The sequence below is a fragment of the Rhinopithecus roxellana genome, chromosome 13 (assembly GCF_007565055.1).
Source record: "Rhinopithecus roxellana isolate Shanxi Qingling chromosome 13, ASM756505v1, whole genome shotgun sequence".
NCBI classification, from domain to species: Eukaryota; Metazoa; Chordata; class Mammalia; order Primates; family Cercopithecidae; genus Rhinopithecus; species Rhinopithecus roxellana.
In genome coordinates, this window is record NC_044561.1 from 78,910,380 (window position 1) to 78,936,030 (window position 25,651).

The 25,651-nt window shown below is 42.2% G+C and overlaps 1 pseudogene across 1 annotated transcript; it reads right to left on the reverse strand.

Annotated features, from left to right (window-relative positions):
- On the reverse strand, positions 1–25,415 carry LOC115892845 (annotated as a pseudogene). Its single transcript, XR_004052752.1, has 3 exons — positions 25,289–25,415; positions 22,886–23,073; positions 1–703 (listed from the first exon to the last, which is right to left on the reverse strand). The product of XR_004052752.1 is annotated as a 60S ribosomal protein L19 pseudogene (transcript).
- Between the last annotated feature and the right edge of the window lie 236 nt (positions 25,416–25,651).

The window sequence follows — 25,651 nt, forward strand, 5'->3', positions numbered from 1 at the left end:
CAGATAAAGGCTTGTTTTATTTTAATGGCTGATCTATGTAATCACAGAGGCCAGTATGTACAGACAAAGGGGGAGCTTTTATTTCTTGGTCTCTTCCTCCTTGGACAAAGTCTTGATGATCTCCTCCTTCTTGGCCTGGAGGCGCTCTTCACGGCACTTGCGTGCTTCCTTGGTCTTAGACCTGCGGGCCTCAGCCTGGTCAGCCAGGAGCTTCTTGCGGGCCTTGTCTGCCTTCAGCTTGTGGATGTGTTCCATGAGAATACGCTTGTTTTTGAACACATTCCCCTTCACCTTCAGGTACAGGCTGTGATACATGTGGCAATCAATCTTCTTAGACTCACGGTATCTTCTGAGCAGCCGGCGCAGAATGCTCATTCTCCTCATCCACGTGACCTTCTCTGGCATTCGGGCATTGGCTGTACCCTTCCGCTTACCTATGCCCATGTGCCTGCCCTTGCGGCGGGCCAAGGTATTTTTCCGGCATCGCGCCCGGGAATGGACTGTCACAGGCTTGCGGATGATCAGCCCATCTTTGATCAGCTTTTGGATCTGCTGACGGGAGTTGGCATTGGCGATTTCATTGGTCTCATTGGGGTCTAACCAGACCTTCTTCTCGCCACAGCGGAGGACACTAGAGGCGAGTCTTCTGAAGCCTGAGCATACTCATGGCTGCGGCCGCAGCAGCGAAAGGAAAGTTTCCACACTTTTGATAACACAATTAGAACAGTCTCATTGGTTCTAAAAATTAGAATGATTTTAACACTGGCCTGTAAACAATGAGGTGATGAATAAAAATCCCTGGCTGGCTGCTCCAATGGTCTGAACAGATCTTGGTGTAGCTTTTCCCTGATTCCATCTTCATCTGAATGATGCTGTGGCGCTCCCTCCCCCAATGCTTCAAACCCAAAAAACTTAGAAACTGGAGTCCACTGCAGGGTGTCCACTAAGATCACAGCCATGCTTCTAGAGAACAGATATGAAAACCCCCTCAGGGATCAGTGGGAAAGAGAATATTTAAAGGATATTTTTTCATGGTGGCAAAACATCCTTAACTTGCACAATCTTTTTTCGTTATTGTATACAGACGGGTCACAAAAAATTTAGGAAGAATATAACAAAATTGTATTCCCTTGAATTTCTTTCTTCAGGAAACCTTTAACAGTACAACTTTTGATGAATGCAGGCATATTTTTGAAAAGAAATTTTCTCTACAATGTGTGAAAATTATATAAGAAATGGAAATTAATTAGAAAACTGAAAGAGAAATAGCTTCCAAGAAAAAAAGTGGAGGAAGGGGATATGTAGCGTTACTATTGCTATTCATCTCATTCTACAGAAATTTATTTTCTTTCAAGACATCTCTCAAGAAAAAAAAAATCTGAGCATGATGACTGATAGTGCTACTGTTCTTTCTCTAAGACCCAGGGCTTGGGAGTTGAGTTATGACTTCCTAGTATGAAGTTATGACTTCCTAGTTATGAAGACTTTTGCCAGTTGGGTACCTCAAAAATCTGTCTCACATTCTGCTTCTGAGACACAAAGACAAGGCCCACGAAACATCCCTGTGTCTCCAGTGAGTGCTAGTGAAAAGGAAGCCAGGCTTCCTTAACTCTATTGTTTCATGTGCTAGATGATTTTTTCTCAAATCGTGGAACTTTCTCCTGTCACTTCTAAAATGTGACTTTCATAACAACTGGGGCAGGTAACTCAGTTGTGATAATCTTCATTTTATTGACAACAAAATGGAGTCAATGGAGAGATGCCACTGGGAATAGTGAAGTAAGGATTTCCAAAAGTCTGCTCCTCAATAACAGCAGTGTGAACATTGGCAAAATTTATCAGCTTTTCCAAAAATCTACAAATTAACCAAAGGACTGTAGCAATCTGAAGGGAGTTTACTAAAAACACAACAACAAAATAAACAGATGAATCTTGGTAATAACAGTGGTATTTTGCTTCATCTATTCCCATGCCTCTTTCCCCAGCTCTGTGGTAGCCTTGAAAACACCAGGCTCCCAATCATGGTAGCTGTGAAAAACGGCAGCCGAACAAGCACTGAGGGAATGAAATGAACTTTCAGCTCCCCAAAGTCCCATCTCTTGAGAACTGTCATTATGTGACTGGCCTGGCAGCTCTCAGGAAACCCCAACTTGCAGTGCCTGTCTTTATTTGACCTGACTCAGAGCTCCCTCCTTGTGAAGAGCTTTTCCTCATGACATTTGTTGAAAATAATTGGTAGCAATTATTTACTATCTTAGTTGCCTGAGGTGGTGACACGGAGGAAACAAGAAACTGATTAAAAAACTTAAAAGAAAGAGCTGAGGAAGGAGATATCTATAGGAGACTTTGAAAAACCTCAAAACATCTCCGGTAATGCAGGAGGCCATATGCATGTGTGGGACTTGGTACATACCCAGGACAAATCCCTAGACTCCAAGCTCTTATCTCTGGCTGACTTCAAAGATATGCGAGCAGGAGGTAAAGACTAAGGCAGTGTTGTAAACTGCCTGCCAGAGCGCTGAAACCATGCCCCAATGCACACATTTATTCACTCAGCAAAGCCTGTGGAACTTATTGACAAGACATTTAAAGACATTTCTGTCTCATCGTTAGTTGACCACTAAACTAACTGAACAAAGGCTTCAGAGGTCACAGAAGACAAGGAATACAGACTTTACAGAATTACTTCAGGAAAGTCACTAGGCAAACAGAAAAAACAACAAGAAGAAATAACCACAAACCTAGGAGAAGAGGGATATGAATTTCAAGTTATTGGATTATATTATTTAAAATGTCTAATTTTCAATAACAAAAAATGAGACATGCAAAGAACAAGAAAGTACAGCCCATATACAAGAATAAAAAAATCAGTCAATGGAAACTGTTCCCCAAAAACCTCAGACATCAGATTTGCTATTAAAAAAAGACCTTATGTAACCTATTTTAAATATGTTCAAATAACTTAAGGAAGCTTTGTCTAAAGAAGTAAAGGGTAAAAACTGTATCTCCCCAGAAAAGAATATCGATAAAGAGATACAAGTGATTTTTTTAAAGAACATAATAGAAATTCTGGAGGTGAAAATCACACTAACTGAAATGAAAAATTCACTAGAGTTTCAAAGGCAAATTGGAGATGGCAGAAAAATAATTAGTGACCTTGAAGATAGAACAATTGAGATTATACAGACCGAGGAATGGAAAGAAAAAATAATAAAGAAAAAGGAAGAGAGCCTCAGAGACCTGCAGAACTCATTCAGCACACCAACACACAGATACTGGGAGTTGCGGAGATACAGAACAAAATAACAGGGGCAGAAAGAATATTTGAAAAAATAATGACCAAAACCTTCTCAAATCTTATAAAAATACGTAAATCTACATGTCCAAGAAGTACAATGAATTCCAAGTAGGAGGAACTCAATATTTATATCAAAACATATCATAATCAAATTTTCCAAAGCCAAAGACAGAGAATCTTGAAAGAAGAAAACTAGAAGTAACTCATTGTATAAGGGACATTCTAAGTCAAATTACCAGCTGATTTCACAATAGACACCATAGTGGCCAGAAGGTAGTGAGAAGACACTTTCAAAGTGCTCGAAGGAAAAAGCAAGCAAACAAAAAGCTATCAACAAAGAATTCTATAAAAAGGAAAACTATCCTCCAAAAATTAATAAGAAATTAAGACATACCCAGATTTATTTTAAAAACTGTGAGAGTCTGTTGCTAGAAAATTTTTCTTATAAGAATTGACACAAGGCCAGGTGCGGTGGCTCACGCCTGTGATCCCAGCACTTTGGGAGACCAATGCGGGTGGATCATGAGATCTGGAGTTCAAGACCAGCCTGGTCAAGATGGTGAAACCCCATCTCTACTAAGAATACAAAAATTAGCCAGGAGTGGTGGCGGGTGCCTGTAATCCCAGCTACTCGGGGGACTGAGGCAGAGAATTGCTTGAACCCAGGAGGCAGAGGTTGCAGAGAGCCGAGATCACGCCACTGCACTCCAGCTTCGGCGACAGAGAGAGACTCCATCTCAACAACAAAAAAAAAAAGAATCAACACAAAAAAGAACACTGGTAATCCCAGCATTTTGGGAGGCCAAGGAGAGCAGATTATGAGGTCAAGAGATCAAGGCCATCCTGGCCAATATGGTGAAATCCCGTCTCTACTAAAAATACAAAAATTAGCTGGGCATGGTGGCACATGCCTGTGGTCCCAGCTACTTGGGAGGCTGAGGCAGGAGAATCACTTGAACCTGGGAGTCAGTGATTGCACTGAGCTGAGATTGCGCCACTGCACTCCAGCCTGGCGACAGAGCAGGACTCCATCTCAAAAAACAAACATACAAACAAACAAAAGAACACTGGTAAAGGTAAACACAGGTAAACATAAAAGACAACAAAGGTGCAATTTTGCTTTTAATACTTTGTTCTATTCGATTTTAAATACAACTACATAAAGCAATAATCATAAAACTGTACTAATGGGCTTATAATGTATTAAGATGCAATTTCTATGATAATGATAGCACGAATTAGGCGAGTAGGAAATGGAACTATATAGGAACAATGTTTTTATATACATTATTGAAATGAAGTTAGTATTAATCTAACTATATTATTATACAATTAGATGTTAATTGCAATGCCCAGGAAACAATTAAGAAACTAACTCAAATTATAGTTTAAAAAAAGCAACAAGAAAATTAAAACAGTAAGCTACAAAATATCTATTTAGAGCAAAAGGCAGAAATAGATAAACACAAAGGACATAAGATATGTAGAAACAATATAATGTGAGATATAAGTTCTCCCTTATCAGTAATTATTAAAATGATTAAATATTCTAACTAAAATGCTAAGATCAAAACTATCAGTAGTTAAAAAAACAGAATCAACTATCTTTAAGAGATAAACTTTAAATTCAAATAAACAAGTAGTTTGAAAATAAAAGAATGAAAATGTTTAGCCATGCAAACCGTGCCAAAAGAGAACTGAGGAGCCTAAACTAATATCATACAAAATAGACTTCAACAAAAATAATGCTACCAGAGACAAATGAGGAGGACATTTTATAAAGATAAAAGTGTCAACCATCAGGAAAACATAGCAATTATTTAAAAAAATGCACCAAGTAACACAGACCAAGAACAGAAAGCAATAACTGATTTAATTAAAGGAAGAAATAAAAAATTCATCAATAATAGCTGAAGATTTCAATATGCACTTTCAGTAATAGATAGAATAACCAGACAGAGGAAGAATAAAGTTGCATGACTCTCACTTTTCAATTTCAAAATTTACTATGACACTATAGTGATCAACACAATGTAGAACTGGCATAAGGACTGATGTATAGATCTCTAAAATTGAATTGAGAGTCCAGAAATAAGCCCTTAACATTTATGGTCAGTTAACTTTTGACAAGGGTGCTAAAATTATTCAGTGGAGACAGAAATGTCTTTTTAATAAGTGATGGTAAGACAACTGGATATACATATGCAATACTCTACCTCACACCATATAAAAAATTAACTCAAAATGGATTAAAGAGCTAAATGCAAACCTAAAGCTATAAAACACTTATAAGAAAACGAAGAAAACCTAGGCATACATATTCATTAACTCAGATTAGGCAATGGCAATGTTTTCTTAGATATGACACCAAAAGCACAAACAAAAATTAGATACATTGGCCTTTTTCAAAACTTATATGTGCTTCAGTGGATGCAATGAAGAAAGTGAAAATTCAACCCACAGAATGGAAGGAAATACGTATCTTACAGGTAACCAGACATTAAAGAACACTTAGAACTCAATCATAAAAAAGGAGTAATCCAATTTAAAAATGGGCAAAAATACTCGACATCATTTTTCATTAGGCAAACCCCAGTGAGATACAACATTATAGCCACTAGGATGGGTATCAGATTAAAAACCCCAGTGAGATACAACATTATAGCCACTAGGATGGGTATCAGATTAAAAACTCCAGTGAAATATAACATTATAGCCACTAGGATGGGTATCAGATGAAAAACCCCAGTGAGATACAACATTAAAGCCACTAGGATGGGTATCAGATGAAAAACCCCAGTGAGATATAACATTAAAGCCACTAGGATGGGTATCAGATTAAAAACCCCAGTGAGATATAACATTATAGCCACTAGAATGGGTATCAGATGAAAAACCCCAGTGAGATACAACATTATAGCCACTAGAATGGGTATCAGATGAAAAACCCCAGTGAGATATAACATTAAAGCCACTAGGATGGGTATCAGAACAAATCATAGCACACTACAAGTGAAGTGCTGGAGTAGATGTGAAGAAATTGCCACCCTCCTGCATTGCTGGTGGGTGCATTGGAAAATGGTACAGCTGCATTGGAAAACAGTTTGTCAGTTCGTCAAAAAGTTAAACATAGAGCTACCCAATGACCTGGTAATTCCACTCCTAGTTATCTACCTGAGAGAGGTGAAACATACCCCCAGAAAAATGTGTACACAAATGTTCATAGGCACTTTATTCATAATAGCCCCAAATTGGAAATGACCAAAATGCCCATCAGTTGGATCAATTGGTGAAGAGATAAACAAAATATAATGTTATCTATACATAGACAATTATTCAACCATAGAAAGGAAAAAAGTATGGATACATGCTACAATGTAGATGAACCTTGAAAACATTATGCTAAGTGAAATAAGGCAGACACAAAAAGCCACATACTGTGTGATTCCTTTTATCGGCAATATCAAGAACAGGCAAATCTATAGAAACAGAAAACTAATGAGTGATTTCCATAGGCTGATGTGAGAGTGGAATGGGGAGTAACTGTTAATGGGCCCAGGGTTGCTTTTGTGATGAAAATGTTCCAGAATTAGATAATGGGGATGGATTACAACTTCTTGAATATACTAAAAACCATGGAAATGTGTGCTTCGAAAAGATGAATTTTAGGACATGTGAGTTAGAATAAATAATTGAAAGAAAAAATGTATCAGTTGATGGACAATTCAGCAGCAAGATTTTTAAGCATTCTTAAATGTATGCTGCTTTCAGGCTACATAAATACAAATGTAATTCTGACAGGACACATTTTTCCAGTATTTACAAGAGCTTAAGGTTGTTTAATAGACCTTATATGGATCATGTCTCATTTAATCTCAAAACAGCAATCCTATAAGGGAAGTACACTTATTTCCCCAATTTACACAACAGGATTTGCGGCACACAGAATTTAAGCAACTTGCACTGAATGTCATTCCTGTGTTGTCAGCTGAAGAAATTTTAAAATAAAGTAACTTCACATTGTTATTTTCTAAGATCCCAAGAACAATGCAATTTTCTTTTGTTTATGTTGCTCCTCACTTTAGTTTATTTGTTTGTTTACTTCCAAAGATAGGTAGTCTATAACTCCCATTTTACAAGCAAGAAAACAAAGTTATTGAGAATTGAAATAAAATATCCAAAGATATTCAGCTACTGAGTGGCAGTACTAGAATTTAAATCTAGTGAGTCTGTTAAGAGGAAGAAAAGGATATTTGTTGAACCATGTCTGCTTATGGAAGCTGGAGTCAGGAGAGGCTCCACGTACCCACCTCCACAGTGGGTTTTCTTAATTTAAGAAAAACAATGATAGTCACAGTGCACTATTTATTAGGCACCATGGCTGTTAAAATGCCTATGGACTATTTATATTATATTTTGAAAAAGAAAAACTATAGGCATAGAAAGCAGACCCGTGGTTGCCAGTTTGGGGTGGGTCTGAGAAGAGGAGCTGACTACAAGGGGCACAAGGGAACTTCTGAGGCAATGGAAATGTTCTCTGTCTTGATCACGGTGGTTACAGAACGGCATATATTTGTCACAACGAATAGAGCTGCATACTAAAAAAGGGGAACGTTACTTTATGTAAATTATACTCTGACAACCTGACATTGAAATAAATAGAATCAGCCGGGCACAGTGGCTCACACCTGTAATCCCAGCACTCTGGGAGCCCAGGGCAGGCGGATCACGAGGTCAGGAGATCGAGACCATCCTGGCTAACACGGTGAAACCCATCTCTACTAAAAAAAAAAATACAAAAAATTATCCGGGCGTGGTGGCGGGTGCCTGTAGTCCCCGCTACTCGGGAGGCTGAGGAAGGAGAATGGCGTGAACCTGGGAGGCGGTGCTTGCAGTGAGTCGAGATCGTGCCACTTCACTCCAGCCTGGGTGACAGAGCAAGACTCCGTCTAAAAGAAAGCAAGACAGAGAGAGAGAGAGAGAGAGAAATTGAATCAGTGACATCCGAGGCTGACCTGTGGGTTAGAGACAGAGCCAAAAAGGGGACCCAGGTCAGCTGTTGCAATAAGCTAAGCGAAGTCTGAGAGCCCAGAACTCAACGCCATGCCTACATCCCCCTCACCCGCAGGAAACGTAGACAGCTCCTCCTCCACATGTCTGAACAGAAACCTTCATTACCATATGCTGAAACTTCGATGTGAAAGGCTGCCCTCTTAAATCTTATTTCTCCAGCAAGTACATTATAAATCCTTTTAGGAACTATTTCCTCTAGGGGCTTTCCGCTCCAAGAGCAGAAATGAAAACCAAAGACAGATATATTAATAGCCACATTCTTTAGCAAGAAGAGTCACGTTGGTGCCTTGTGAGATTAGAGAGTTGTGACTGTTAGCACACATGCAGAAAGCTTCCTCTGATTAATCTAGTTTGCCAATTTATAGTTTACAAAGCCAGTAGATCCAGAACATCAGGAAGAGGTATGCTGGGTTGTCAGAACTTCTAAGCAGACACAGAAATGGGGAGCCACTGGTGGTCCTGGACACACAGCTGCCCAGGGTCCCAGAGAGATCTGTCAGCAGATTCCATGGGAGCTGAGTCAGTCTAGCATCCACGCTCTTCTCCAGCAAAGCACAAATGCCCTCTGATATGATCCTCTGTGCATCCATGGATCATATCTGGGCAACAAAATGTGTGTAGTTAAAGAGAGGCAGAGAATGGAAACAGGCAGGTTGTCACCATGCCATGGATGTAGACTTCTCAATACCTGATTTTTAAATCAGTATTTTAGCAAAAGTAATCACACTTATTATGAGCCTGGCACCATTCTATGTATTTTAGAGCTATCAAGCCTTAATCCATTGAAAATAGTATCTATGGAGTAGGTAATATTATCTCCATATCAAAAATTGTGGAAATTGAGGCAAAAGGTGGGTGAGAAACTTCCAAAACCAACAAGGTAGTGAGGAGCTATGACAGGACTTAAATCCACACAATCCATCTCTGGTGCCCTGCTCTTGACTAATGTATGTTTCCTTTCCGTGTTCACATCAAAATGCTTCAGGTATTTATATGTTCATAGATAGTACAGGTAGATAGTTATCAGGATGTATAGATAGAAAGTATGTACGTATGAATGGATGTATGAATGAAGAAAAAGAGGGAAGGATGAAGGGAAAAAGGATGGATGGGTACATGAATGGATAGATGAATGGATGGATACATATGCATGAATGGAACAAGAGAGGGAAGGAGGAAGGGAGAAGTGAGGGAAGAAGGAAGGAAATAGGGATGTATACAGGGAGCAAGGGATAGAAGAAAACAGGAAAGGAGAAGGAGGAATAGATGGGTAGGTAGAGAAAGGGTGAAAATAGAGGAGAAAGGGGAGGGAGAAATTTATGGATGGGTGGGTAGGTGACAGCACTGAGGGAGGAGGTGATGGATGAATAGATGGATAAATGGAAAGATTAATTTTGGGGTTAAATATTTACTTATTGAGTGTTTTTTGACTTCAGTGTATGAAAATACAGGATACTGCAACAAATGACAGAAAACTCTATATATTTGCAGCAAGTAACAATACTAAGCATTTACAAATTTAGACATTATTTTCTTAATCTGGTCTCAATGATTTTGAAGCCACCAAATAAGGCCCTTAATTAATATGCATTTTTAAGAAGAAAGAGGAGGTGGAAAAGCAGAAGATGCCAACCAAAAAAATTGCTATCCCGGATTCCACAACTAATTAAACCCTAGACATATTAATACCCACATTCTTTAGCAACCCTTGCACTAGGTCAGTGCATGATTCAAGGGCATCACATTTATTGTGCACTTTATTTCTATGATTATGACATTGTAACACATAAATAAATAATTATACAACTCACCATAACGTAGAATAAGGGGAGCCCCAAGCTTGTTTCCCTGCAACTAGATGGTCCCATCTGCAGGTGATGGAAGAAGTGACAGATCATCAGACATTAGATTCTCATAAGGAGCATGCAGTCTAGATCCCTCCCATGTGCAGTTCACAATAGGGTTCATGCTCTCATGAGAATCTAATGCTGCTGCTGATCTGACAGGAGGCGAAGCTCAGGTGGTAATGTAAGCAATGGGGAGCGGCTGTAAATACAGATGAAGCTTTGCACACTCGCCCACCACTCACCTCCTGCTGTGAGGCCCAGTTCCTAATAGGCCAAGGACTGGTACTAGTCCATGGCCCAGTGGTTGGGGACCCCTGCTCTAGTTCACAAGAATGAGCTATGGATGCCAAAAGCATATTGAAAGCCAAGATGAGGATTTATTAAAGTCAAGATGAGGATTTAGAATCTGAGAAGAAATGACCAAGCCAGGAGAGAGAAGGGTGAACTCTTGGCTCAGCTCCCATCAGGCAAGCCCCTCATCCTGACAAGATAGTGTTAGGGAAACAAGAAGGGGAAGGGCACTGGGAAATGGAAAGAGAATTAGATGAGCCTCCAGCTAGCCATAATGTCTGATTAGCAGCATTGCAGAAGCTGACATTCCCCTATGGGTGGACAACTAGGAACAATAACTCCTATTTGACCCTCAAGTTATAATTTTAATATATATTAAGTTGTAGATGTATATACTCTTCTTACATACAAAGAAACCAAAATACACAGTGTTTTTATTTTAGTAAGAAACCATACTATTGTTGGCCCACTTAAACACTGCTTCAGCTGCTAAAAACAATTCAAAGACTGTACCTCTATCTTTAGGAGACTCAGAGAGAAGATTATGTACACTCTAACCAAAAAAGGTAATAATTTAAATTACACGGAATATTAAACTATACGTGTTCTATCAATTAGCTTTTGCTATGTAACAAATCACCCCAAAATTTAGCAGCTTAAGGAAACAATCATTTTTTAGCTTGTGATTCTGTGAGTAAGTAGGTAATTCTTCCAGTCTAAGCTGGTGTGGCTGGTCTTTGTGGTCAGTGGCAGGGCTGGCTCATGGCTGAATAACCCAGGGTGGGCTTGCTCACATACGTGGCACACTGAGGGCCAGGGCATAGGGGTGACCAGGCCGTATCCCTCTCACCATCCAACAAGCTGGCCCGGTCTTCTTCAAACAGCAGCAGTTGAAGGGCTCCAGAAGCTGCAGGATAATAAGTCCCAGGGCACAGCGCCTTTCAAAGCCCTGCTTGTGTCGCTTTTGCTCGTGTCCCATTGGCCAGTGAGGTCACAGGGCCAACCTAGACTTAAGAGAGAGAGAAAGGACTTCTCTGTGTCTTGATGGGAGGAGCTAAGTCACATTGTAAGGAGAAGAAGGCACATAGGAGGATCTGTAGCTATTTTATAATCTGCCACACACACCAGTGATACACATATTATGTACATGTATATGCAGATTAAGATTCAACATTGAGTCAATCCAACTATCTCAGTGCCAGTGGATTTTAACAGGTTGGGAGATATAGAACCCATCTGAAAACCTCATGAACTCTCTGCATCTTCTCTTTTAAAGGTGTACATGCATATTAGCATGGTTTTTCTCTCAAATGCTGGTTAACAAATTGAGAGACATGTTGTGAACCAACCGGTCTGTACTCCTAAAAAATGTCAAGGTCAGACGACAGAAAGAAAGACTAGAAATTTCCAGATGAAAAGACACTAAAGAGGCATGCCAACTACATGTGATACAGGACCCTAGAATGTGATCTGGACCTGGAAGGAAAAATAGCTATGAAAGATGATGTGGAAGCTGAATAATGGCCTTGCAAAGACACCAGCATCCTAATCCCAGAGTACATGAATGCATTCCTTCACAATGGCAAAAGGGATTTTGCAGATGTGATGAAGTTAATCTTAAAATGGGAGATTACCCTGGATTATCTGGGGGTGGAAGAGTCTAAATGATATCACAGGTTTCCTTATGAGAGGGAGGCGACAGAGTCGCAGGTAAGAAGGTAGTGTGACAACAGAAACCTGAGGCTGGAGTGAGCTGAGCATGAAGACAGGAGCCAGAGAATGCGGGCGGCCTCCAGGAGCCAGGGAAGGCTGGGAGGAACGGACTCTCCCCTGAAGGCTGCAGAAGAAATCCAGTCTGGCCAACACATAGCTTTTAGACTTCTGACCTTCAGAGCTGTAACAGAATAAACAAGTGTTATTTTAAGCCACTAAGTTTGTGATAATTGAATATAGCAACCATGGGAAACTAGTACTGCTATTACTGGCAATTGGCAAATGTGCATATGGGCTGTGGGTGAGATAATTGTACAGTATTAAATTTTCTGATTTTGATAATTATACTGCATTTGTGTTAGAAAATTCCCTTATTTTCAGAAGGTACATTCTGAAGTCACTAAGGGTAAATAGATACAAAGCCTCCAAATCATTTTCCAATGATTTAGGGGAAAAATGCATACATCTGTATACACACACACACACACACACACATACACACATGCATCTATGTAATGGCTATACATATAAGAGATCAAATACCTATATAGTTACATAATAAACATATCTAAAACTTTATGAAATGTAACTGTATTCACATCATATACATGAATGTACACAAGTATATAAATACATTTTTTACATCTATACATAAAATACATATTTGCATATTATACAAAATATATAAATGAAAAACAATGTCTATATATTATATTTATATATTTATCAAGAGAGAATGATAAAGCTGATGGAAGAAAATGTAAATACTTGGAGAATATGGGTAAAGTATATAATGAAAGTTGTTATTCTTGCAATTTTTCTGAAAGTTTGAATTACATCAATATAAAACATAACACAAAAAACAGTTTTAAAACCTTGGGAAATTAGAAAAAAGATTCCAGGATTTTTAAGTAGCCTAAAGGCCAACCCAAAACCTCAGCTCAGAAACACGTGGCCTTCATGTGGCATATGGAAGTGAAGAGTAAGATAAGAATGCTTTGAAATAACAGCATGTGTCCACACATTGAAGGGAGCAGATGACCTTACTGGATGGGATGGTTATGTGGCTATTCTTTGGTTTTTATCCACAGGGTGTAACAAGCCTCACTGCACAGAATCTGTTCCTCCTTCTAAACTGCTGCCCAAGTGAACTTTCCAGATCCGTTTGCCAGAGGGCGGGTGGAGTCTGCTTGGGTTGAGAGGCACGCAGGCTCTTCTCCCCTTGCCCAGTCTCCACTCTCCCCTCTGAAGGAGGCAGTGATCCCCTGGGTCAGGCTCCCCTGGCTAAGTGCTGTGTGTCCCAGGGCACTGCACTGTGGAGACGCTCATTGTGATTGGCCTAAGGGTGTGGAGGTGGGGACAGAGCCCTGGGCTGCTGTCACGGTGGAGCTGGCTGTGTGGTGGAGATGGAAAGGAGAGTGAGGATCCCAGGATGGAGCTCACCATGGCCAACAGACCCCTGGAAAGGAGCGTTATGCCTGGGGTGCGCACCAGAGGAGAGCAGGTGTGCGAGAGCCTGGCTGGGAAGCCTCTGGAGCTGTATTGCTTGGAGCTTATATAATTGCTGGGTTTCACTTGTAATGTTTTCTCCTCTAAATATTGAACTTCTTGAGGGAAAAGCACCATCCTGCACTTTCTTTGCACATCTCACAGCACCTTCCATGATGTAAAAGAGCAAATATTTATGCATAAAATTATAAACCTATGAGGGATCATAATGTATACAAATATGCAGTTTCTTAACATCACATAAAGAAAAAAATATAGTGTGGTGGGAATGTAAAATTATACCTTATTTAGTGCTTGGAATAGAAAGAAATCAAACTACGCCTCAGAACACTGTCATAACAGGGAATTTTTCCTGGTTATAATTTTTGTTTTTAATTTCAGAATTCATGAATTCTAATCAAGATGGAGAAACGGTATCTTAGTTTTCAGGCATAATCACTACCTCTACATTTTCAAATCTTAGCCTTTTTCATGTGTGCCATATTTTATTCATATAGTAGCTCCTTCTCTCCATCACTGAATAGCATATTTTATAATTATGGACAATTATTATAAATGGTTGTTACCCATAACAAAAATAAAGCAACAGCAGAAGGACATAGAAGCTTGTTAGAAATTAAGTAAATAGGCTGAGCATGGTGACGCATGCCTGTAATCCCAGCACTTTGGGAGGTCAAGGCAGGCAGATCACTTGAGGTCAGGAGTTCAAGACCAGCCTGGTCATTGGCCAACATGGTGAAACCCCATCGCTACTAAAAATACAAAGATTAGCTAGTCATGGTAGCAGGCACCTAATCCCAGCTACTTAGGAGGCAGAGGCTGGAGAATTGCTTGAATCTGGGAGGCAGGAGAATTGCTTAAACTTGGGAGGCAGAGGCTGTAGTAAGGCAAGATTGCACCACTGCACTCCGATCATCTGGGCAATAGAGTGAGACTCGGAAAAAAGAAAGAAAGAAAGAAAGAAAGAAAGAAAGAAAGAAAGAAAGAAAGAAAGAAAGAAAGAAAGAAGAAAGAAAGAAGAAAGAAAGAGAGAGAGAGAGAGAGAGAGAGGAGGGAGGGAGGGAGGGAGGGGGAGGGAGGGAGGGAGGGAGGGAGAGAAGGAAGGAAGTAAGGAAGGAAGGAAGGAGGAAGGAAGGAAGGAAAGGAAGGAGAAGAGAGGGGAAGGAAGGAGGAAGGAAGGAAGGAAGGAAGGAAGGAAGGAAAGAAGGAAGGAGGAAGTAGGAAGGAAGGAAAGAAGGAAGAAAGAAGAGAAAGAGAAGATAAGAAGACAAAGAGAAAGAACGAACAATAAAAAGAAAGAAGAAATGTGAGGGAAGGAAGAAGTAAGGAATAACGGAAAGAAAGGGAGAGGAGGGAGGGAGGAAGGAAGGAAGGAAGGAAGGAAGGAAGGAAGGAAGGAAGGAAGGAAGGAAGGAAGGAAGGAAGGAAGGAAGGAAGGAAAATAAGTGTTTGCTCTCAAACTCTAGAAGTTTTCTGTTTTGTCTATATGCGTTTCTAGGCAACCTCCTTCTAAACTGCTCAGCACACTCAGAGATGCTGTGTTCAAGGCAGCCGAAGCTGCACGTCCCTGTCTGAGGGGGGCTTCTTGGCCCCTGCCTTCTCAGGGCGCAGGTGCACCTTATGTGATTCGGGTCTGCCTCTACCTGGCTCCTTGGTGTGGACTCTGGGTCATCACAGTGCTTCTGTTATTATTTAATTGACATTCCTCCTCATCTCAAGCCACGTAAGTCTACCTGACACTTCCATTTCAAGACCTTTCCCTTCCCACGACTCTCTGAGCTGTGGCTAGGCCTGGCCGGTTTCCCTCAGCTCTGAGCACAGAAAGCTGGTTCTACCAAACGGAGTCAAAATTCACAAATTTTGAATTTTTCTCTCATTTTATGTCATAGGTAGTTATGGTTGGGTTTGCCTTTCTCACAGGATGCGATCCTTTGGGAAAGACCCCGGCAGTGCCCCCTGGTGCACTGAGATCCTGCATTTCAGGCAGATAGGGGCCTGGCTCTGCTCACAGGTGACTGGGCTGTGCTCAGGCCACACCGAGCCTCTGTCTATCCATAGGGGCCAAGAGCAGACATCCATTCATTTACTCTCCACTAGCCCATGCTAGGGTGAGTCTATGGGGCCAAAATAACCCTCAAATCCACTCAGCAACTAGCTTTCTTTCCAAATTAGACAATGGGTTAAGAAAACTCTTAGCAAGTAGACAATCATACCGGGCACCCACAGTAGAAGGAGGAAAACTGGCCTTTGACTGACAGGCGCACATGCCTCCTTGACTCTGCCATTAACAGAAAAATATTCTTTATGTGATATTTTAACTTATGCAATTAGTTCATATTTGTTATGGCAAGTGAAACAAAACCAAAGTTGTTTTAATAAAGATGGCACCCTCCAGACATCTCACCCTCCCACACTCCCAGTTCCTCTCATAATTCAGGCACACATACGCAGGCTGTGTGCATATCTCTGGGGCCTAGACTGTCAGTTTATTATTTATCATGGTAAAATATACATGATATCAAATTTGCCATTTTAGCCATTTTAAGTGTACAGGTCAGTGGCATTAAGTATATTCACATTGTTGTACAACCATCACCACCATCACCTCCAGAACTTCGTCATCATCCCAGACTGAAACTCTGTACACAATCAACACTGACTCTCCATTTGCCCTCGCCCCAGTCCCTGGCAACCACCATTCTATTTTTTGTCTGTAAGAACTTGACTACTGCGGGGAACTCATATTAGTGGAATTATACAGTATTTGTGTTTGACTTATTTCACTTAGCATAATGTCCTGAAGTTTCCTCCATGTTGTAGCATGTGTCAGAATCTCATTCTTTTTAAGGCTGAAGAGTATTCCATCATATGTGTACCTCACATTTTGTTTCTCCACTCATCCATTCATTCATCCATCAAAGGAGTCTTAGTTTGATTCCTTATCTTGGCTATTGTGAATAATGTTGCTATGAACATGAGTGTGCAATATCTATCTCTGCTTTCATTTTTTTTTCTTTTTTTTTTTTTTTTTTGAGACGGAATTTCGTTCTTGTTGCTGGGATGCAATGGTGCGGTCTCAGCTCACTGCAACCTCTGGCTCCCAGGTTCAAGTGATTCTCCTGCCTCAGCCTCCCAAGTAGCTGGGATTATAGGCGGGCACCACCATGCCCAACTTTTTCTTTTTTGCATTTTAAGTAGAGACAGAGTTTCACTATGTTGGCCAGGTTGGTCTCTAACTCCTGGACTCAAGTGATCCACCCATCTCGGCCTCCCAAAGTGCTGGGATTACAGGCATGAGCCACCGTGCCTGGCCCCTGCTTTCAATTCTTTTACATATGTACCCAGGAGTGGAATTGCTGCATCATATGGTAATTCTAAGCTTAATTTGTTCGTTTGTTTTGTTTTGTTTTGAGACGGAATCTCGCTCTGTCGCCCAAGCTGGAGTGCAGTGGCGCCATCTGGGCTCACTGCAAGTGCAGCCTCCTGGGTTCACGCCATTCTCCTGCCTCAGCCTCCAGAGTAGCTGGGATTACAGGCCCCCACCACCATGCTTGGCTAATTATTTTGTATTTTCAGTAGAGACGGGGTTTCACCGTGTTAGCCAGGATGGTCTCCATCTCCTGACCTCGTGATCCGCCCACCTCGGCCTCCCAAAGTGCTGGGATTACAGGCTTGAGCCACCATGCCTGGCCTCTATGTTTAATTTTTTAAGGAAGTGCCATACTGTTTTCTGCAGAGTGCACCATTTCACATTCCCATAAGCATTCCTGCAAGGATTCCAATTTCTCCACGTCTTCACCAATGCTTGCTGTTTTCTAATTTTTCAGTAGTAGCTGTCCTATTGGTATCTCAGTGTGGTTGTGATTCACATTTCTCTGTTAGCAATGATACTGACCAAGCATCTTGTCATGTGCTCGTTGGCTGTCTGTACGTCTTCCTCAAAGAAATGTCTGTTCAAGTCCTTTGTCAATTTTAATTGAGTTGTTTTGCTGTTGTTGGGTTTTAGGAGTCCTTTATATGTTCTGGGTATCAAATCCTTATCACATGTGTAATTTGCAAATGTTTTATCCCCTTCTGTAGGCCACCATTTTGCTTTCTTAGTAGTGCACTTAGATGCACAAGTCTAATTTTAATTTTGAATAAATCCAATTTATCTATTTCTCTTTTGTTGCCTTGCTTTACGTGTCATATCCAAGAAATAACTGCCAAATCTAATATCATGACACTTTCCGCTATGTTTTGTTCTCAGAGTTATAGAGTTTTCTCTCTTCTGTTTAGACCTTCAATCCATTTTGAGTTAATTTTTGCATATGGTGTAAAGCCAGGGTCCAATTTTGTTGATTTTGGGTGGATATTCAGTTTTCCCTGCACTGTTTGTTAAGAACGTGGTCCTCTTCTCATTGAATGAACCTGACACCCTTGTGGAAAATCATTTGACCCTCCATGTGAGGGCTAATTCTGGGCTCCCTATCTATTTCACAGGCTGTAAGTCTGTCTTTATGCTGTTTTGGTTACTGTAGTTTTATAGTAAGTTTTGAAATCAGGGGTATGAGACCTCCAACTTTGTTCTTCTTTTTCAAGATTGTTTTGACTGCTTGGCTGTTCATTCATTTTTTAACCAAATAGAGCATGCTTTATACACTAACTGCTTCCTCTCACTTGGCAGTGTGTCATGGACTCTCCCATTAATGAGTGGCTACAGAGATCCCTTTTCTATACACACATAATTTAACTGAAATGGTTCACGTATAAATGCTAGTTTTTCTAAAGTACAATTTCTTGGCTTATTTTTATTTCCCTTTGTAGTCTGATTTCCTCCTTTTGCTTGTAACCACTCCCAACCACACATGGCTGCTGTAAATCTCTCCAACTCCGACGACATCAGGCACATTGGCACACGTATGAGATCACATCACCATACCTGTGCAGCTGTCCGTGCACAGGGCCTTAGTCTTCCTTTCTCTGACCACAGTGTAGTGCCCAATACCCACTGCTGTGCCTTCCTCAACCCTCTCCAATATACTTCATGGAGATTCCTGTGTGTGTGGAACTGCTCTGTTTTTTCTTTTATTTTAATGACTCCATAATTTTGTGATGTGGATAAACCATGAGTTACTCCATCATTGCCCCAATAATGGGAATATTTCTTTGTTTCCAGTTTTTGCTACTCAAGACAAAACCTGTAGTAACATTCTTAAAAATAAAATATTGCTGTAACTTGATAGTGTCATTTCTAATGTACAGATTCCCATGAGTGCAATTTCTGGGTCATGGATTTGTCATATATTAAAATACACAAAAAGCATCTTAATCGTATTTGTACCAGCTGTAGATGAAGATTCTTACCTCCTAGCAATAGATTTTATCATACCCCGAACAGCAAATAAATTAATAGAAATGTTGTTATAAAGCTATAGGGCCGGGCGCGGTGGCTCAAGCCTGTAATCCCAGCACTTTGGGAGGCCGAGAGGGGCGGATCACGAGGTCAGGAGATGGAGACCATCCTGGCTAACACGGTGAAACCCCGTCTCTTCTAAAAAATACAAAAAAAAAAAAAAAAAAAAAACTAGCGGGGCGAGGTGGCAGGCGCCTGTAGTCCCAGCTGCTCGGGAGGTTGAAGCAGGAGAATGGCGTAAACCCGGGAGGCGGAGCTTACAGTGAGCTGAGATCGGGCCACTGCACTCCAGCCTGGGCGACAGAGTGAGACTCTGTCTCAAAAAAAAAAAAAAAAAAAAAAAAAAAGCTTTAGAAAAATAAGAAATCCTGTGGAATTTTGGCACTGGTATGATTTTTCCTCTCTAAGAGATAGGAACAACTTTTTAACACTTTTGTGTTAGCTCATAATACCCTGAAAAATGTGAGGCATCTCACTTTAGTTCTCCAGGGACAAATGGACAAAGTTCATAGACGGATGATTTGGTTTCATTGTCTGGTGAGATGCCTGGGGAAATTACATATCATGGCTCAGTGATGGCCCCAAAAGGAGGTTGTTTGAAGTTTTAAAAATATCAGCGAGCCCACGAATGCAGGCCAATCAAAGGATACTCCTTGGAGGGAGGAGGGGCTGGGCCAGAGGCCACAAGTCAGCTCTGTTATACCCAGTAAATACTATCCCTGGGTACAACATGAATTCATATATCCAGTGGGGGCTCTTTCATTTAATAAATAATTGTTGAACTCTCACTGTAGGGGGTGCATTTGGAGGTTGGGTAGCATAAGGTAGGGGCTCAGTGAGGGCCCTTCCCCCTCTCAGGGCAGATATGGCTCATCCACGACAGCTCACCTCCCCGCTCACCTCAGGCAGCCTGAGTGCTTTTCTGTCTAACATTTTAAGCTCCTGCTCCCACTGTCCCCACCATACTCAAGACTCATCTCCTGAGAGCTAGCCCTGCCAGCAGAGCCCCCAAAATGGCAGCTCAGGCTTACGACTATCCATGTCCCAAGCCAGAGACCACCAGGGCCACACCTGGAGTCAAAGTTGGGTGTGTTACCTGCTGCAGCTTAGGAGACCACAGGCCATGGAAAGCCATGGTGCTCCCAGTAGGAGGATGTGGAGGTGATTGTGATCAGGCCCCAGCTGGGGCCGGATGCTCTTGGGAGGAGTTAAAGAAGCAAGGGCTGTTGCAGATGACTGAGCATTTGAAGCAAACTTATCCTGCAGACCATAGTGTGGGTAGATTTGGAGACATGGAGGCATTGTCTGCTGTGCATGGCTCTGCTGAGGAGACCAGCACGAATGAAGTATTCATACTCTAACTGTTACCCAGAGGTCTTCTTTACCTGTCTCTATATACCCAGAACAGCTGGAAAATGCTTTATTAGGCCATGCTCCCCTCTCACTGGGACTCAAACAAGCCTTCTCTTGCCGCACAGTTTACTTTTTTTAAAAAAGAGTGCATTATGCAAAATGCCAGGGAACAATCAACATGTTATTTCTGCTCCACAATTATTTTAGATATTCTCTGATGGGTGGGCTCTGATATTTAACCTCTTACCTATATTTACCTCCTATTTGTTCTTTTGCTTCGATTAACTCAGAATATAATTCACAATCCCCGAACCTACAGGCCTGTTACTTACTATGCTGTTCTTTCTAAAACTTACGAGGTTCCCCCATGCAAACACGGTCTTGGTTTTTAAAGCAGATGTTTTACACAGGGGGAAAGTAAGTTTCAGACAGAGTTACTCAGCTACGGGCCACTGATACACTCGTTAATCATCACGTGGAGAAAATCACCAAGATTAACATGGGATGATGGCAGGGCTTGAGTCTTTCCTGGCCATAGTGGGAAAGGGATTAAGCATGAATGAGAACTCCATTGTCTAGACCCCAAGCCTGATAGTTCCAAAAATGTCTTCAGCCAAACACAGCCTTTACAGCCTTAGTTAGTGGGAATTGTCTCCAAACTTGTCAGATAAAAAAATTAAAGTAACATAAAACAGAGGTATTTCATCTCTTTCTGTGTATATGTTTATATGTATATATGAGATACACACAGCGGAAGATGTATATGTGAGTTTCTTAAATAATTGATGCTCCAATTAAATGATGTGGTTGCCTGCTTTCCTAGAATGAAAAATGGACAAACAAATATTATTTCTTAAATTCTTAAAAGTTTTATTGTCATAAAAAATTAGCCGGGCATGGTGGCGGGCACCTGTAGTCCCAACTACTTGGGAGGTTGAGGCAGGAGAATGGTGTGATCCTGGGAGGTGGAGGTTGCAGTGAGCTGAGATTGTGCCACTGCACTCCAGCACTCCAGCCTAGGCAACAGAGCGAGACTCCATCTCAAAAAAAAAAAAAAAAAAAAAAAAAGTTTTATTGTCATGAAGAACGGTAATATTTAGCCATTTATTTTTCTATCTAATGTTGTCAGTTAGAATGATCTCAGATCAATTGTACTAAAACTTAAATCAATGATTTTGAAATATGACCTTCAAAATTTACTTTATAATCAATAATACCAAAGAAAAGCAATTTCTTTAGTTACTTTTGAATACATTTTACAACCAACTCATTCTGGCATTTCACCAGAAACCACACAATTCAAAACAAGAAAGGCTTCCTAGAGTTTTTAAAAATATTGCTAAGTTTTGTTGGTCTTCATAAGGAGCTAGAATTGCTGCTTTGAAATATCCCTAGATCATGACCATTTCAAACACTGGGTATGAGTCAAATTTTCATTTGTCCATATAATGAAGAAGATACCAGATTGACAACACCCTTCATCTGGCTTGAAGGGGACCTCCAAGTCCACCTGTGTGCAGAGGTGAGAGCCGCTGCCCAGAAGCTTAGTTGGGCTCCTCACTTTCTACCAGATGAGGACAGACCCAGCTTAGAAGTCACAGTGCTCGCCCTGCAGCGGAGCCCTGTCCATGCCCCAGCAGGTCAAGAGGTCAGGGCCCAGGGAATGACGTCTTGCAGGGGTGCCAGGCAGAGGCTGGTGAAATGAAGGGAGTGTGACTATTTTGGAGAAAGCTCAGGTCCCCCTTACGTGACAGGTTATCCTGGTAGCTTCTGTGGGTACAGGCAGCAGGCTTCTGGGACAGCACCAGGGACCCCCTGCAGGTCAGACACTGGCAGAGAGGCTGACAGGACATGGAGACGGGGAAGGGGCGTTTTTGTGAAGGTGGTGGCTGGTGGCCAGTGCCTCCCCGTCCGTGGCTGTCACACCACTGTGAGGTGGACGGAGGATGCCCATTGTGGCAGCACAGTCCATAGGAAGGGGAGGCACCATTCCCATTGGATTCATGGGAAATTTGAGGTGCAGAGCGTAATAAATGGCTTATTCTGAAGATGAGAAACATCTTCTGCCCATATCTCTACCACTGGCAGTCGGGCTGGCTCTCCTCAGTTAGAGCTGCGCATCCACCGCAGGGCTGGACCCGCCATGCAGCCTTCCTGAGCCTCCAGTTAATTGCTCAGCTTCCAGCCTCTGGGCGGCAGTGTGCGGTGCAGGAGCGGCTGAGCGCTGGGCTTTATTACGAGTCCTACAACCCTGCCACGTGCTGAGGAGAGGAGAGAATCCAGAGTGGATTGATGCTCTCTTTCCCACTCACAGGGGTTGTTGCTTTAACACCTCAGGGTGGTCGCCCTGTTCCGAGTGATTCGTAACTAGTTACAGGATGCAGCATGGCCCTGCCTAAGGCACACTTCCTCGGAGAATCTTCTCTCTCTGCTCTCAAAGGCGCAACGGGTGAAGACTTCGACTGGAGATGCACTGCTGTCCACAGCGCGGAGGCTCTGGGGGCTGAGCCTGAAGCAAGGAGCTTCCAGGGCAGAGCCGGGAGATGAGGCAGGAAGCATCTTCTTGTTCACAGCCCTTTTGTCCTCTAAACATGCTCCGAAAAGGAACGGTCACTCTTTACATTTGCTAGAACCAAAGATTCTAAAGCATTAATTCTTCTTCAAAACCAGCCCCCCAAAGGAGGCTCAGAGTAAAAAAGGTAAAGAAAGTCATTGGAAGCACATTTGTACTAAAGCCTCGTCTCATGTCTGGTTGTCTTCATGGCAATCGGGCCAGCACTGGGGAAGACCACCTGTGTTTGTCATGGCAGTGGGATACAGTGGGCAGGCTGATGTTCTCCCGAAACAGAGCAAGTCCCCAACCTGCAACTGTGCTCACGCCCATCCTCCTGTCCAAATGAAGGATGTGGGAAGGCCAGAGTGAGTGGTAGCCTTCCCCAAGTTTTACACATACGCATCTCAAAATACACAGAGATAGGCACTTCACGGGAAGCTGCATCCATACTCAGCAGTGTTTTATTTATTTTGGAATTTTAAATGCCATTAAAGAAAGAAAGGTTAGGTGATATGGTTTGGATCTGTGTCCCCACCAAATCTCATGTCAAATTGTAGTGGTTGGTGTTGAGGGTAGGGCCTGGTAAGAGGTGATTGGATCATGGAAGCGAAGTTCTCATGAATGAGTTAGCACCATGCCCTCGGTGCTGTTCTCGTGATAGTGAGTGAGTTATTGAAAAGTGGGCAGCACCCCCACCCTCTCTCTCTTCCTTCTGCTCTGGCCATGTAAGACATGCTTGCTTCCCCTTCACCTTTTGCCATAATTGCTCCCTGAAACCTCCCCAGAAGCTTGGCTTTTTACCAAAAAGTTCCCTAAGACCTCTCCAGAAGCTCCCCAGAAGCTGAGCAGATGCCAGTCATGCTTTTTGTAAAGCCTGTAGAACCATAAGCCATAAACCTCTTTTCTTTATAAATTGCCCTGTCTCAGGTATTTCTTTATAACAATGTGAGAAAATACTAATACATTAGGTTGTTCAAAAAGAAAATTTAAAGAGCACTGAATAAACATGAGTGTGGCACGAGTTGCTGAGGGTCACGCCCTCAGGATGAGACAGGTGGTGGTTCAATTCTTGAATTCCAGAAGTTGTACAAAGCATTTCTGATCTATCACTAGATGTTTTCTCTGGCTACAATGTATTTCTTTACCAAAAGATTTTAAATAACTGACTTTATCAGTTACTATCCTGATCAGGAAGATCTAAAGTCAGTTTTAATAATGCACAGATAAGCACTGTTCAGATAACTCATGAATTGCACTGGCCTTTTAAATAATTAAAATATTTCCATCTCAAAATTAGTTTGATGCAGACCCACATCTATGAATGGCAAAACCAAGCTACTAGGAGCCCACAGAACGATGGGGACACCCAAGTCTGTGTCAACTTTTTTCCCCAGGCAGAAGTTACTAGAACATGGTTCCAGTACAATCAGCTCAAACCAGGCTGAGATTGAACATGCCACATGCCACACTACACCCAAATCATGTTCATAGATTTGCAGTGTTCAGCAAATTAGGGATGCCCTTCTCTGAGTTTTACAAGAAGCGCCAAAATGTGTGCATGAGCAGCGTAAAGACCCCACCAATGGAGATGAATGGAGGAGGAGGGGGCAGGCTGGAGTCGGGGAGGGCGGGCGCTGCAGCAGCCTCTGCTTACTTGGAGAATCGGCCCATCCATCCTCCTTGATTAGTCTCTGAAATGACCTGAATTTTTTTTTTTTTTTTTTTTTTTTTTTAGTAGAGACGGGGTTTCACCGTGTTAGCCAGGATGGTCTCAATCTCCTGACCTCGTGATCCGCCCGACTCGGCCTCCCAAAGTGCTGGGATTACAGGCTTGAGCCACCGCGCCCGGCCCGACCTGAATTTGTTTTAAAGGAGAGGAAGATAAAGAATTTAAATGTGTGGTGGCCCATGCATAAAAAAGTGAGCAATGTGGGCACTTACAGGAGGATGAAGAAAATCCTGTCCCAGGACAGATGGGAGAGAGAGAGAGAGAGAGACCAAGAAACTGAGTAAAAAAGACAGAGGTGAGGAGGGAAGGAGAGAGAGAGGGAGCCAGTGGAAGGGAGGGATGAACGAGGAGAGATAACCTGGCCATTTAGGAGCTGAAGCATCGTCCTCCCCCTGAATCTTTTTCATTCTGATTCTCATCAAATTAACCCAGACCCTCCCCTGCAGATCCCAGACAGCTTCTCCTCATTGCCTGTGTCCCAGCCTCTTGTACGGGAGCCCTGAAGCTGGCCCCTGGGAACACCCACACAGACACTGGAAAGCCACGGTGCTCTCATTGCTCCCACAAATGGTCCAAACAGGAACATGCAGCCCTGTTGGGACCTGGGGCCTTTCCCGGGCCTCCAGGAGGGTATTCTGAGACAGGGTGTGCATGCAGGTAGTGACCCCAGGAACACTGCTGGGGCAGGGGCAGGGAGTCAAGGACCTGAGAAGGTGACCAGGAGCCTCCCTGAGCAGAGAATGGCAGTCTTGCCGAGGGTCCCTGGGAGACAGCACGGGCTTCTGTGTCACCCCAGCTGAAGGGTGGGAGAACTGGCATCTTTATTCATGAAGCTCTCTTGGTCACCAGTTGATGGCTGCTCCCAGGGACACCACCCCCTTGGCACCTG